The following is a 16,569-nucleotide window of genomic DNA, read 5'->3' on the forward strand; positions in this document are numbered from 1 at the left end:
TATTAGCCGATACTCCTTTTCCAGTATCATATTTTTGTATCAGGCTCTCTAAACCTTCCCATCCTCTGGTGAAAGTAGGTCTTTCCAAGCGTTTTACCGCTTAAAGTAGGTCTTTTCGAGCGTTTTATCGTTATACCAAAAATGAAGCTGAGCATTTAGAGGAGTAAAACATATAGAGCTGCATTTATCCCATGGCTCTGGAGACCAAATACAGCATCTCCTGCATGCGAGGCGGAGAGTCCCATCACTGCCACCGTAACCTATTCACACGAAGGTAAAGTCATCATTCCATTGCTTTATGCATCTATCCTGAAGGCTTAATCAGTGATCATCGTATGAAGGGCACTTTAACATAGCAATGAAAAATTCGTATTTCTTGTAAACCAGTGGCCTTATGCTCGTAACCTATGGTAGATTGAAGATTTCGTAACAAAACCTTACGGCTCAAATACGTTAAGGGCGAATGTAAATAATGGTCACACATAAGATATATGACATACTTGTATGACATGAGCCTCGCCACGGCAGCTCAGTGGTTCGGGTACTCGTCTGCTAAAATTAAGACCACGGGTTTGATGGGAACCGCGGCGGCCGCTTTTCTATGGAGGCAGGAAGTGAGATTGGCCATGTACTGTGCGATGTCAGTGCACGTCAATGAACCCAGGTTGTCAAAAAATCCGGATTCTTTCAATACGGCATCGCTGATAGCACTTGGCGCTTTGGTATGTTGAAGCCTATTGCCAAAACAAACAAAACCAAACGAATCCAACGTAGTACTCTCCATATGCAGAAGGAAACCAAACGAGAAAGTCCTCAAACCACACGTTAAAAATCTTCAAACTAGGTCACATTGGGCCGCGAAACCCTATAAACCAAATATATACCCGAGTTTTATACGCGATCCAGTTTTATCAAGAAAAAAATGCAACAAATATTTAGAGGCATATTTTTCTAATTTGGATATTCCTTTTATATTTACGAGACTGGTTATGGTTCATACGTCTCCCCTTTGATTTCTACACAGATAGGAATTACTTGCTGCAAATGTTATCTTTAAGAAAGAGTTATCTTCCGCCACGCAGAGTGGGGCACGCACCAGCCTTATCAATTTTCGTGAGCGCTGGAGACCGCTCAAACCATATAAAAAAAGAATAAGAAAAAAGTGCGCCAGTGTGGCAAGTGATGCTCGCAGTGGTTGATATATGATGCTATCTATAGTTTTACCTACAGTACACGTTTACTGGTAGTCACTTTGCTTCGTTACAAGCTACAGTAGTTTAAGGCAGCCAAGGTTTCATGTGTACCCTCTGGAATGAATTTAAAAGCGCCGTTTATACTCTTTTTCGACATAGCGCGTTTGATGAGTGGTATGCTACCAGTTTTTGATGAGTGGCATGCTACCAGTTGTTATGCATTGTAATGACAAGGATGGGAACCCGGAGATAAATATATCAGTGATCGGTACTAGACTTCCTACAAGGCAAAATATCCGGATGAGTGAGGTGCTTCGGGTGTTTCATAGCTACAGAATGAGGTTGGCGTGTATCATATAATATGTATGGACCATGAGATTCACGTGCTACAGTTTCAACTTCTAAAGTTACCCGTATAGGGGTAGAAAAGACTGAAAACATGGCTTAGTGAATAGGGTGTATTTTGTAAATTTCCAAGTTGTGCATAATATTATCATATTTGACAGAAAGCATACAATATCACCTGCACAATACTATCAGTTCAGACGTTTCACAATTTACTACTCGAGCCGCTCAATAGGTGCCATTATTAGCGTGTGACATAGGTCTCAGCCTAGTCTCCACCTGATTTAAAGGCGCTCACATTGCTCCATCAAATGACACTGCACCCGAAATCTGCATTTCCGATCTGCTGAGTAAACTCGTTACGAGACCTTCCATGTAGAACGCTAGAAGCGGGATCCTTGAACTGCCCGCAAAGTTTCACGGCATGACCTGTAAAGGAAGCAGTAATCACCACGACGAGGGATCTAACACGGCTTTCGCCAAGAATTTTACGTGGATCGTTTTTTATTGTTTGTTTCATTACGAAAAGGTCGCCGCCTCGGTGGTGATGTGGTTAGGGCACGCGATCGACTGCTGTAGCCAAGGATGCGAGATTGAATCCCGGCCGCGGCGGCAGCTTTTAGATGGAGGCTAAAAGGAAGCTGTCCGTGTTATTTACGATGTCAGTGAACTTTAAAGAACCACAGTTAGTCGAAATCTCCAGAGTCCCCACTATAGTGCCTCTCATAGTCTGAGCCGGTTCGGAACACTAAGCCCCATGAACCAAACCAAACCAAACCAAGCCATTAGTGAAAGTATCTAGGTAAACAATGGAGTCCTTCTCGTCTTCATGTGCAAAAAAAAAAAAAGGGATAATATAGACTTAAAGGACTGGAAAAGTGCGGCTTTGGATTTACAAGCATGGTAAAGCCTGTTTACATACATATCTGGAAGCACAATTAGAGTTATAAATACATTGTTTTCAATCCTTGTATTGCTTAAAAGCTATAACGATAGTCATGGCTGGTCCTGACTAATTTTTTGCATTGTTTGTACTCGGGTGCTTATAGTTGCGTAAGTGTTAACACCCAACACCTGTGACGAAAGTTTTTAAACGTTTCAAGGTTTTGCGCCACGAAATATAAAGAAATGTTATTTGACGTACGTTGACGCTCTTTTCATGGTGCACGTACATTGTGTTCTCTTCAAACAGGAGTTCTGTTACAGTCAACTAGTTCTCTAAGCTAAGGGACAACATTCTATTTTAGGCTGAGTTATCGGCTCAGATGGAAGAAGTTTTGAGAGTTCAGACATGAAAAAAATAAAAATAAATAACTTTACCTCGCGGCGTGATGTCGGCCTTGTAGAGAAGGATCTTCTCATTGCCTCAAGGTAATGAATTCAACTTTATAACGTCAGAGGAAAAATAATGCAGCGCGTCGTCTCTGCGATTAGCACGGCTCGAAGCCCTTCGATCTTTCTTTTATTATTTCTAAAGCTGGTGCGTAGCGCGTTTTGCGTGGCGACAGTTGAGAAATCAATAAAGGAGAAAACTTCTTGAAGGAACGAACAGACGTGAATTAAGAACACTCGAGCATGCAATGAAGCGCTCGTAGCCCAAAAATAAGATTCCAGTGGAGATATTTAATTGCATGGTTTTACGATCTGGGCATCAATTTACGGCGCACTGCTCACAGCCTGCAGTCAGGAAGTCAGGGGTCCTTCTCCTGCCATATTTATTACCTTATTCTCGTTTCATATTGCATACAATTTTATTCTATTTGTGTAACTACTTTTTGTTTTTCGTTCTTCTGTGTTTATATGCCTTTTGATGTTGGTATAGCCTGCGGCCCATATATGAACGTCTTCCCCTGGCAGCGGAAAATTGAAAGTGGTGAGGGCCTCAATTGTGTGACTGCTTGCGTTAACGAGGTTCTTGCTCCTCACAATGTCTTAAGGCGGCTTTCACAAGTACATTCTTATTTTGGAGAACTTGTTACGCAGCTTGCTTCAGAGGTGATACATTTGGAGGCACTTCTGTCTTGGAAGCATTTCTGCAGGCATGTTATTTGTCAAAACTGATTGCAACATGTTTTCGCATGCCGCCGCCGGCCTTCAGCTTTTAGAGTAAAGTAGGAAAACCCCCCAATGTGAGTCGGTATAACTGCACAGTACGAAGCAACGGTAGCAAAAGACTATTGCATCTTTACACAGGTCGGTGATCATATTGAGGAGTGAAGACCATGAATTGGGATTTTTGTTAAATGTAAAAACTCTAGAAGCCTACACCTTTTGGGAAAGCTAAAGAAAATAGAGTAATAGAGGCTAAAATACCTTCTAGTCATACTTTTATTGCCTGTCGACCGTACACGATTAGTGACGTCATACGGCAATTGACGCAATTTAGATGCATGAAGAAAAACGCAAGAGCTACGACGTAACAGTGGATGTATGTGCTGAAAATCTCATAGGTTCGCGTGTCAAAGACAAATAAAACAGAAGAGAAAGAATGTAAAATCTGCCACATTATCCATGAGAGCCCAAAGCTCGAAATGAGAATTCAAATATTTCAGTGGTTGTTAGGCTAATTACATGGGGTTTTATGACGCAAAAGCAACTTTGGCAATGATGCACAACCTGAAAGAGATATGCAGACATAACTGCTTTCACCAGGGTGGAATGTATGCTGCTCGTGGTTGAAACATATATAGATGAATATAATCATGATGATTTGGGTTGTGGGGTTTGGCGTCCCAAAGCGACTCAGGCTATGAGAGACGCCGTAGCGGAGGACTCCGGAAATTTAGACCCTCTGGGGTTCTTTAACGTTAACGTGAACTGACATCGCACAGCACACGGACCCCTAGCTTTTCGGCGCTAGCGAAAAGTGGCTGCCGATGCCGGGATTCGAGCCCACATCAATGGGTAGAGTAGTCGAGCGCCTCAACCACTGCGCCACTATGGCGAGGTGATAACAACACCAATGTTTGAACCAGTTGGTAATGATCTATATTAAAACCCATTCGCAGCCGAATAAAACGACAGGAAGAAAACAAACACGACAGGACGAATGCTGCTTAATAATGATGATTATTGAACGTTCTCCAATAAACGGGACTTCCATAAGCCCTGTGACTGCTCCAGCTATATGCAATTCCAAGTTTTTTAGTTGCTTTATATTTCATAAACGATATTATAACTTCTACCAAGAGAAAAAAACAGTGCAAAATAATAAAATGCCAGGTGCGCAGCTTCCTCGAGCTGCAGTTTCTATGTCTCGGTGTTTCGAAAAGCATCCAGAGTTAGGAGCTTGCTTATGACACAAACTTCCGTACATTAAGACATTAAGTAACCGAAACAGAAATGCATGAATTGCTTAGGACGTTCGAAGTCATAAGCGGCATTTAACGGCTCCGAGATTACAACGAGAAATGAAGGACAATAATGGAAAGAAATGACCGCTTTCTAAGCGCAGATTTCTAGAAGTGAGCAAGAACGGGCTGAGTTGTTTAAAGTTTAAACAGTTGCTGGGTAAAGGCAAAGCATGGCTCGCGAAGTAGGCAGACACTCGCGAAGCTAATAGTTGCTTTAGTGCGGATGCCTCGTCTTGCTGGTATATGAATGTTGAAGGCTAAATCTCCAAGTGGTGTATTCAAGGCAAATAGGCTATGTGCTTTCCTGTTTTATTCTTTCCAACGCAGTGATTAAGTGAGCTTAAATCACTTATGAAAAATAGGAAAATAGGACTCTGGTAAAGACTGCAGTTATTATATCTGTGTCAGAACGCACCAGCATCACTCCAATTTCAGCAACTCGTAGGTAGGCACGCGTGATGAACATATACTGTCGCCCCTTAGTTGAGGGTCCTTTTTGTATGTGCGTTGATATATTCAATAGTACCTCTAATGGTTCAAATAATGTTACTATCCTCGTAAGCATAGACTAAAACCGAGAGGGTCACATAGTCATGTCTCTATGTTTAATTTAATGTAGATCTCGACTTAATTATAGGCTATTTGAGACCATTAGGGTGACATAGTTGTGTCACGTGAACGATAGTATTCTGACCACTGATTTTGGTAACACATTCTTGCAATTTTATCTATTTGTGTTTATACTCACGCCTAGTGCACGCTAAAATTTTAATTAATTAAAAAGAAGCTTTCTCTGACCTTTAAAGCGAAAAGCTATGAAATTTTTTAATTACATTATCACATCTTTTGCATAGATAAAAGCAGTTTTCAATGTTTCAGCAAAATTGGACCAAACGAGAAAGTGCACACGGCGCTCTGCCCCACTATCTATCAAGACGTGATACGTGCTGTAAACTACACATAGCATAGATCAATAACAATAGTTTACGGGTAATTTGTTCCCTCGCCTCCCTCAGTTTGCTTTAGAGTGACGCTAATTCATGAGTCAATGATGTCAAGATCAGCTGGCTCATTCGCTGTATCCGTGGTTCTCAAAGTGGGGCCCAAAGAAACCAATCTAATCGACATTCTACTGCAGCTTGAACCTATTATTCAACAAAATCCCGTATTTTACTTCTCATGATAACACAACGTGACAAAAGGCAATTATATTATCACATATAAACCCACGAATCGATTTTGACATGACTGCTTGAAGATGTCAGCCTTCCAAATGTTTTGCATCGAATGTGCTGGACTGCAAGTTGTAGACTGTATGGGTTAAGTTACTAGCAAGATTAAGGGATGCAATGGAATGCCTAATAAATTGCTGTCCGCCAAACACAGATCAGTGATCACATGATTTCTTCTTTCTCGGGGCAGTATGTCTAAATTAAATTTCGCATGTTCTTTTGTCGGACATACTAAAGTTTTAACGCCGCGACACAATCCAGTTCAACCATTGTGATGTGCAGTTGGTAAACCGCCATTTCTCCAGCAAAACATCTCTTCTACGCGCGCGATCGCTATTTTTGCAGTTTGTAGCAACATTGGCACAATGTCATTCGTTTACAAATGGTTTTATTTCACTCAGAAAAGTAAATTACACCTAAAAAAAAGGCGGAATCCCCTTATGGGATGCATACCATAGCGATGTCAGACGGGCAGATGTGCTTAACACAAAAGGCGTCTGAGCCTCATTGCATTAACGATGTTTTGCAGCAGCCCCGTAAAACTCGCATTGTGAGTCACTTCGTAGCTTTCGCTCTCGCTCCGAAACAAGATTTGTTTAATGACTAGCTCTTCGTCACGGGAGGCATTGACGCTTCTAGAATAATGACCGATTTACCCCTTTACCTAGCATGCTGCGGTAATGAAGGAATGATATAATACCTCCCTAGAAGAGAGGAAGAGAGAAGAGGCGAAGTATTAAAGACGAAAGTCTTTAATACTTCGTACTAGTGGCCATGACCCTGTCTGTCCGGCAATGAGAAGTCTCGTACTTCTTCGCAAGATTCAATGGGCTACCTCGAGATGGTGACGTCATCATTGGTGACGTCACCGGCCAGTCTACCATGAAGAAGGCAAATAAAGTAAATAAATAAATCCTGTTTCCACTGGGAATAGAACCTCCATCCTTGGGAACCTTAGCCGAACGCTTTAACCAACTGCGCCATGCCCAGGATAGTAAAATGCGCATCATAATAATCCTTGTCTACCCCGAGGATAACAGTAGCGATGAAAATGACGCTACAAGTACTGATAATGACAATGATGACATTAGCAATGATATTGATGGAGCATTTAGCTGAGAATGATAATGAGAGCAAACGTGATGCACAGTGTGCACAACAGGCCGGGGTGGCGCAGTGGTTAGGGCGTTATACTACTAGCCCAAGAATCCAGGATCGAATCTTGACCTGGATGGCCGCTTTTCAGTCGAGGCGAAAAGTTATGCTCTCGTAGGCTGTGCAATGTCAGTGCACGAACCCCAGGTAGTGCGACTTCCGGAGTTCTCCGCTACGGCGTCTCTCATAGCCTGAGTTGCTTTGGGACGTTAAACCCTAGAAATCAAACCAAACCAAACTACCGTGTGCACCAGTAACGCTTAGACTTTCGCATTTACGCAGTGTAGTTTCCGCAGTTCTCTCGGATTTCTTCGAAGAGTCGTCATATAAAATAATTTAACGTAATGTGGAGAAGAAAGCAGAAGTCGTTACTGGAGACTAAATTGTATGTTTCCCTCTCTACTAATTTTTCAAAGCTACATATACCTTCTGGTGTTTTCAAAAACCACAGGAGATGGCATAACGAAATTAGAGGCCCAACAACTATCAGCAATGCCCTCAGGCAGTAGCGCTACGTAGATAACCAGCGCTACAGATAGGCCTAACGAGAACGTCAACTTTCAATTACGCCTACGTTCACCTTCTGCATCACTGACATTCCAAATTGACTTCAATAAAGAGTCCGAATAGCTGACAAGGAAAACGAAGCAAAACAAATTGCACCACCCCAATTTTGGTTGGTTGGTTTGTGGGGTTTAACGTCCCAAAGCAACTCAGGCTATGAGAGACGCCGTAGTGGAGGACTCCGGAAATTTCGACCACCTGGGGTTCTTTAACGTGCACTGACATCGCACAGCACACGGGCGCCTTGCTTTTCGCCTCCATCGAAAAGCGGCCGCCGAGGCCGGGATTCGATCCCGCGTCCTTGGGAACAGTAGTCGAGCGCCGTAACCACTGCGCCACCCCGGCGGGGCACCACCCCAATTTTCAACCAGTGCAGTTCCGCTAAGTGTTTGCTGCTTCAAGTTGCTAGTCCTTGCTTTTGAAGAATGTTACATGTCCCAGAACACAGCGCGCTTCCTCCTTCCACAAATGGCAGATAAGTGCAGTACCCATTCCACTTAATTCAGAAAATTCCGGTTCGGAAAGTGTTGACAGAGATCCGTACGAAAGAACGGTGTGAATTTAGCCGACCTACATTCGAGGAAGGATAAGAACAGTGGACGAAAAAAAGAATGAAAAACATTGCATCTAAGAGTTGTCGCAGTAGCTAAAATCTCCCAGACGTTCACGATTTAATCGCTGGGCGGCACCCAGAGGCGGGATCGCTACCGCGCAGACGTCTGAGCGTTGCCGCCACTGCAAGAAAACAATGGGCACAGTGGAGCACCATGTGCGTTGGACGTGACACTACCCTAGTCTGCGTGGATGAAAACCTTCGGCTTGGCTTGGGGCTGTGGAGATGGGGGATGCATTGATTCGTGGGTCGCGGACTAGGGTGTTGTTATAGCGCGGATGCCTGGGCCATAGAGAACGTTTTTTAACTGAGCTGAAGAGCGGGTTGTCTGGATGGCGATCCTATTGTCCCTTTCTAGAAAAATGGGGCCAGTACGATTTTTTTTTTTGCAAAGTAGCAGATTTTATATTTGCGGTTAGCTTTGTTCGCCTTCTCTCGTGGTTTGTGCTCCACTAGGGAACTGCGAAAATAGTTGCACTCTTTAGAGGAATTTAAGCGGGCAAGTATATGTTAGTAAGGGCTGATCGCACAAAAGTAGCAATGTACTCACTTGGTAGTATCTGCTTTTATGCATCAGCTCCTCATTTACTGCGTGATCACGAAGGGCCCAGCGCAGCACTGCAGCACGGCGGATATGTCAACGGCCTGTATGGGCAGAACGGCATAGCAGGGTTAGAGCTGTGTTTGCCGCTCCTTAGGTCGACAAAGGTAGCAGATATTGGTCACGTGATCGTTTTCAAAAATTCAATGTAATCGCAATATGCGTGTGCGTGTGTGCGCGCGCGCGCCTGTATGTGTGTGCTTGTGGGCTTGTGTGTGCGTGCGTGCGTGCTTCGTTGCATTTGTGCACCCCTCCCTCGAGCAGCCCAGATCGATGCGCAAAGAAATGGTCGCCCGTGTTTAATTGCCACTGCTGACGGTACTGCCAGTGAGAGCTAGTTCCTCGTTTACGGAAACTGGGCAAAATCCAGGCGCAGCGTCAGAGCAAAGAGTGTGCAAAGAAAAGAAGTTACTACGAAGTATGCTACCATCACGTAAACATTTATGAACAAACCTAGCTAGGAAAGGTGGCGAATACCACATTGGTGGAGCCTTACCTACGAAATCCTATCGGACACTCCCGACTGCGTGCCAACTGCCTTACAAAGCAGAAGACCGCTATTTGCCGATGTTTGTCCTTACACATGAAGGGCAACGATTAATCCGTTTTGTGGCATCTTTTTGGATGTGTGCCTGCGGTGAGCAGAATATTTAGCGCAAGTTGTGTGGCGACGGCACTTTAACGCATGAAAACACTGACGGACATGCCGTTCCGAGCGATTACCCTCTGTGGTGGGGACACCGCCGGAGCGCTGTTATTCTTCCTTCAAGATTACGGACCTGATCGCCAGCCTCGTGTCCAGCCACACGGCTCGTAAAAAGTGGCTGGAAAAAGGCAGAATTATTTTAGAATAAAGAAAGAGGAAGGAAATGAAAGACAAAAAAAAAAAGAAAATGAGAAGCGTATACAAGCTTCATTTAACTCGATGTGCGTCCACTTAATTTGTTGGAGATCTTCTTGATTCAGCCTCCTAAGCCTCCGAATATTCACCCGCAGCAACTCTAACTGCGTTAGCTTAGGTCGCTTCGCGCACGGTAGAAGAAAATAAAAAAAAAATGAGCAGACAGAAACGGACGAATCGAAATATACCGCAGACATTGAGACTATTTGCCGGAATAATGTTTTGTGGCCTCCTATTCACTTCATTTTTATTTATGTGCTGTATGTAGATGTTTGCATCGCAGTACATTGTGCTGCTGCTCGTCTTGCTGAATTGTTAATTTCATATGTTATGCACAGGTGAGCAGGGAACTTTTGTTTCTTCATTGATTTACTTCCCATTGTTCGACTCTCCCCTGCAAGCTACACACTAGTCTCCTGGAAATAATCATATGCACCTCCATCGATTCAGTTCCATACTCCCTAGTGCCATCTTAGAGGAAAGCTTAATTGTGTCGTTACCATTATCAGCGTACGCACTTCTAGTGCCTCGTGCGAGTCTACGAACCGTTGTGCCATTCTGGTCTGCATCGCTGGAGCAGGCTTGGTGCGATAATAACCGGACTTCCGGTAAACAATTAGTGGAGTATAATTAAATTGATATTCCTGATCAAAAAAATACATCATCTTTGTAGCATACATCAAATGAATGAGCAAGAGCAGCTTTAATAGCTCTCTTTTAAACTTCCGGAATTACTTATTAGTAACAGTATTTATCATGTAAACCAAAATAGAATGTAATGTAGCCTTACAGGGGACACTGCAAAATACCTGGCTTATTAATTAAGCACATATATGGTTAGGAGCCTCGAAGTCTGTCCTGTGGGTCATCGGAGAATTGTCAGGTGGCCAACCTTTGGTAGAATTAATTATAATCAAGCTTCTAAGTTTTGAGTGTAATAATAGGCTTTTTTCGTTAGTACACCGGACCTCAAATATTGTATATCATCAATTAATATTCTCATAGGGTCGGAAAGTATAGCTGAATTGCGTAAAATGAGCCGTGTAACAGAACGGCCTAAATTTAGCTGTTTTTATATTCCTAATAGCTGTATGATTTCGAAATTATTGGGACAACGTGGCTGTATATCAGGAATGTGATTAATAGCCATAGCTGCAGTAGCAAAACCGCGTAATGTTATTATTTTTCGTGGTTCTTGTAGCAGCGCTAAAATCGAGCCCCATTAAGCAAGTAACTGTTTGAATTGCACCCCATTCATATATATTTACTTGAGCTCAAGGGTCCATATGCTGGGAGAGTCCTCATACCGTGGAGAATCATGCAGTTTCAGTTGAGAGCTACGTATGACAATATTGTCGAAACATTTTTCACACACATGCAAAATCCTCACTCTCTCTTGCACTGGCTATACTCATCTGTACACGGCACCTGTGTACTGAAGCTTCTACCTCAGGCCTTTGTATTTTATACTAACTGTAGAAGCCTCCTCGTTATTGACCCAGTCCCTTTGGATGCTCAAATCTGCATTATTGTAGAGAAAAAAGTACTACACGAGACGCTGATGACCTTGTGTCATTTGTCACTCTAGGGACACAGCTCCCTCATGACAGCGAAGTTTAATTTGTGCCCTATACCCGAAGAAAATATAGTGCCATTCGCTTTCCGGTTATAATCTGATAGAATTCGCTGCTTTTGTAACTGCAGTTATGTTACAAGAACTGTGCATCTAACTAGAAGTCATCTACCCCTCTGCCACAGGAATTATTGTTTTCGGCTGGCTGCAATGATAGCCTTAGCCTTTGGCTATGGCAGTGGTTCTCAGCCACGCATTTGTGTCGACTACCTTTGATGACCAGTGGAAGTGATGGGGAGCTTTTGAGACAAAGGGATGCCTTGTTAGTACTTCTCCCGCAGTTCCGGGGGCAGGTAGCGGTATTGGGATTGATGCAATGCTTAACTGGCCTCTAAAACAACTGTAGTGCGCCAAGGCCTGCAGAGGGCACGGGGAAGCGTAAGCGCCGGCATGCATGTCACTAGAAGGGATTCAGTTCCTCTAAAAACCGCGTCGCTCACTTGTCGAACAACCAAGACGTTTTGCATTGCAGCTCCGTTTAGCAATGCAGCCAGAGCTCGAGTTGCATCGATGCCGGCATCGACAAATACCGCAGAACTTTCCTAACCTGACTCTGTATATCCCGCTCTCTCGTGCACACTGTCCGTTTCTGCATTCCTCTCGCGTTTCCTTCTATTTGAGAAACTAGAAAAGGCTTTGAAACTTCGTGTTTTAACCATGCAAGACTATGACAAGTAAGCTAGGCCAGAGCTATTGCGTGCCCTTTCGTTTTTTTTTTATTTGACAAACCTGCATTTCTTGAACTCTAGAAATCGCTTTGTGGACCCTCCTGTTGTCGGCGATTTCTATTTGAGAAACAGTGCGCTAGGGCATGTATCTTAAAGGAACCCGTCGCAGTAATGGCACGAAATCTTCGAACAACGATCATCACATAGATCTTAAAGTAGATAATCAACTTTCAATATCTCAGTCACTATATGAACTCGAAAACAGGATTCATATGTTAGGCACAAGGCTATTCCTGACACCATTTGCCTTAACATATGGAAACGATGCAATGTGCCGCAGAGTAGTTGCCTACAAGTAGGGCATAGGTCTCTTTGTGTGTGTCCGGGAACTCTAACAGTTGTATTGGTACAGGCTAACGCGGATCGCGCGCACTAAGAAGAGGGGGAAAAGAGAAGGATACAAATAGGAGGACGTCTGTTCCCAGTGCGCGAGAGCATCACCTTTTCTTTTATTTTCCTCTACCCCTTCAATCATTTTCTTTTTAGAGATGTAAGTATAAATAAAAAACTTTCTTTGCTGCCCATTCTTGGCCAATCACCCTGTGTGGGTATGTACCATATATTACTTGCTAAACAATAACAACAACAACCTGGCTGCTTGACCGCAGCTCTGTATCTCTCGACTTTCTCCGGTCGCTGTACGTAAAGTCGCCTCGCCGGTGCATTCTCGTATAAAACAAGAACTGTTCAGATTCATTACATTTGGTGGAGGTGCCGCCACATCCTCAGCCTAGAACTCCGGGCCAGAACCTTGAGTCGGCGTCGACAATGCCTGACTAACCGAGCCCAAGTGGTTTTTCCTCCCCACACGCGACCCTCCTCCCTTCCGCGGCAATGCCGAACAAGACGCGCAAGGCTGGAGTTCGACATATGACCGTGTCAGTCGATACAACAGGAACGATACTGTGAAACTGTGAACGTAAGGAATCTGGACGGTTCCTGCTTCACACGAGAATGCACGGGCGAGGCACCATTAGATAATGCAACCGGAAGAAGTCGAGAGAGACAAAGCAGCGGTCCGGCAGCCAGGCACCGCGCTCTAGGAACAGACGTCCTTTTCCTCTTCTTATTGCGCAAGATCAGTGCGAGTCTGCAATGCAACCCAGCTTGTACTCTGAAAGCTTGCGCCAGCTAGAGCAGGAATAACAGGCACTGAGCGTTTTCTTTTCAAACGTTGAACTTAGTACGTTCAGAAAGAACGGCCAGTCTTGTTGTGTTGCAGCCGCTTGATTCGACCCCATCAACTACGTTGCGATTCTTTAGGAAAAGCAAACAAGTCTTGAAAATTGTCACTGTACACTGTAAACCAAAGACGGATGACGAGAAAAGTGGCATTATAGTAGATAACAAACGTTTGATATTTTATCACTCGGAATAGGTAGAGCCTTTACTCCGGCGCGGTTCAGGTGTCCACAGCAACAAGTGTGACAGATACTGAGCCTTCCCCTTCCTCTGAACCAATTATTATTATTATTATTATTATTATTATTATTATTATTATTATTATTATTATTATTATTATTATTATTATTATTATTATTATTATTATTATTATTATTATTATTATTATTATTATTATTATTATTATTATTATTATTATTATTATTTCGCATTGCGTGAAGGCCCGAAAGTCGGTGTTGAGAAAAATATCTCTCTCAATAAAAGAACCAATTCGAACTCAGAAATGAGATTAACGCTTTCGAAAGATACTTGCATTTTAGATTCCTGAACTTGCTGACTGAGAAACTATCATCGTGTATTCATGTGAGCTAACTAGTTTGAAATATGATAGATAGCCGCGGATTGAAATAAACAGGGTCTATAAAGCCTGAGCTCGCGTCTGCAGATAACACATCACACATCTTACCTTACGGCTGAGTGCCTTGCTAAGGAAAAAAAAATACACTCCTCTGTGCTAGTGCTACTGAAGATGCTGATGATGAAAGCTATGCTCTTTGTAAAGATGAGAGGGGACCGTACCACGCGGCGAAGGAATGAACCAAACAGAGAGGAAAGCTTAAACGTCTGTCTCTAGAGACGAACGAGCCGTCTCTCTGCACCTCATCTCACAAAACTATTAAAACCGCCGCTAAACGGCGAGCGCCATCAGTGTTTAAGGAGGTCAATAGGTATATATGGGCCTTTCTTCTAAAGCGAGTGTGAACTCTGTGCTCCTATTATCATCTGTCGCCTTTGTCTTTTGACTAACTATAATTAATGCCTGCCTGTTTCAGTGGGATGTGCGCATCCGGTCATGTGTGTCTTTAGCGACTATCGATTTAAAAAGCCTCTCATGCTTAATGAGTCGTGTGATCAAAGCGTGTCGCCAATGCGTGTCACTATGCGTGCTCTCATAAAGTGACTGGTAAGAAAAGATCGTTTCCATACAAAGAATAGAACCACCATCTTTCCGTGTCCCAGGAGGGAGCGCTAAACACCACTCTATGCCGACAGCCTTTCAACGTGTCCTAAATTATCCTTTTCTAGTGTAACAACGCGAAAAGCCGTTGAAGTAAATTATTGAAATCAGTAAACAAAAAAAAAGCACAATAAAACGAAACAAAAATGTCAAGATGTTAAAAAGCATAAAAATACTGTAAATTAACACTAAAAATGAGAAATGAAGCGTCTAATGTAACAGCACCAGCAACGCTCATGTTTTCGCATTTCTCCAGTGCAGGTTCAGCAGTGCTCTCAATTATTTACACTAGTTACCCGAGTAATTGCTAACATAAATATTTTAATGCCACAATATTTAGTTAAAGAGCACTTGTGCCCTTCCAAGATGGCACTGGCTTCGCCTGTTCATTAGCCTGTCTTTTAAAACAGTAACGGGCTGCTGTTAACCGCACGCACAGTATACGAGTCGAGGATTTAAGCCTTGCACCCTTCTTTCGTCTCCCTCATTATGCGGAACCATTTTCCCTGTTTCAGCTGTATCGGGGCACTGATTTTGATTTACTGGAGGAATAGATCGCATGTGCCGTTACGTTGCAGAAGATGTCAAGAACACGAACAAAAAATGCTATCAGCACCAAATATGAAATGAGAGAGTGGTGAAAGTCTCAATGAATGGTTTTCAAAATTAAACTATACGTTACGTGCACATCTGTTACTAGAGGAGCTTGTGAGAAGCGGCTTTTTAATCACCTATAGCAGATCACACTGAAGTACGCAGTGTTATTGATGAATTAAATAAGAAATGTTTCAAGCATTAATAGAATTATGTTTCAATAAAAAGTGTTGCCTTGATAAATGTGTAGACGAGGCAGCCATTTTTATTTTTGCGCAATACTGTGGCATATGTCCGTCCTGTGGTATTATTTTCTTCATGAGCACTGATGAAGCAGCAGTCTTCTGTCTCCGTTTGCATTGTGCCAACCTGCGTATAAAACTAAACGAAGTTAAAGCCTAATTATTCCTGAAAACGGTCAGAAAGTTTAAAAGAAAATTGCCGTGTTGTTATCGAACAGTAGCTTTAGGCGTGTATGAGCCATTAAATCTAATATAGCTTTAGGTAACTAAAGCTACGCGATCAAAAGAATTTAAACAGAAAATGGACGTTTACGCTGACCTTAATGACTTCGCACCACAAAGCCCCCCCCCCCCCCCCCCCCCCCCTAAAAAAACGATCGCAGCTTTACATAGGTTGAACGATCTTTAACGACAGTAGGCGCATCGCACCTTTCTGGACGACCTCCTGGAAACAAACGAGCATTGGTGGTTCCTCGCCTTAGATTAACACGCGCTGTTTCCCAGTACCTCCAAGACTTTGTCTCTAACCAGCAAGAAATTTCTTTGGTACTAGATCGAGACACTTCTTTCTTTTCTTCTTCTTTTGAGATTCTTAAACGAGCAACAAACCTAATACGTTCCATGATTATTACCTCAAGAACATATTTGACTGGTGCGCTGTAGACATGATGAACTTACAAGCAGATTACAGACATCAACATGCAAACATGCGGGGAAAAGCACGCAAGCAAACGGTATAAAATTTATGAACAGAAGAACACGACTCAAATGATTGCAAATTTTTCAGATGCTCTGGCATTTCAGTTTTCTTCGTGCTAAATAAATATGGCATTTCGTTTCAGCTGTCTGAATTTTGAGGTAGGGACAATAAATAAGAAAAGTAAAATATTAATATGAATGGCTATGAATAATTTTATTTTCATATATTTTAATCGTGACGCAAGCCTCCACAAATGCAACAAGAGACGAGGAAGAAATCACAAATATAGCCGGACT

The 16,569-nt window shown here is 42.9% G+C and overlaps 1 long non-coding RNA gene across 7 annotated transcripts in view; it reads right to left on the reverse strand.

Annotated features, from left to right (window-relative positions):
* LOC146208280 (uncharacterized) overlaps nt 1–16,569 on the reverse strand; it is a 389,535-nt gene that overhangs the window by 180,444 nt on the left and 192,522 nt on the right. For 6 of the 7 annotated variants that reach the window (XR_014704694.1, XR_014704693.1, XR_014704692.1 and 3 more), the window contains exon 2: nt 9,006–9,100. The exons of the other annotated variant lie outside the window; for it this stretch is intronic. This is a non-coding gene — a long non-coding RNA (uncharacterized LOC146208280). The remainder of the gene's footprint in view (nt 1–9,005; nt 9,101–16,569) is intronic. 7 annotated transcript variants of the gene reach the window in all.

Source organism: Amblyomma maculatum, chromosome 1, assembly GCF_055883805.1.
Source record: "Amblyomma maculatum isolate TAMU_Amacu chromosome 1, ASM5588380v1, whole genome shotgun sequence".
Lineage (NCBI taxonomy): Eukaryota > Metazoa > Arthropoda > Arachnida > Ixodida > Ixodidae > Amblyomma > Amblyomma maculatum.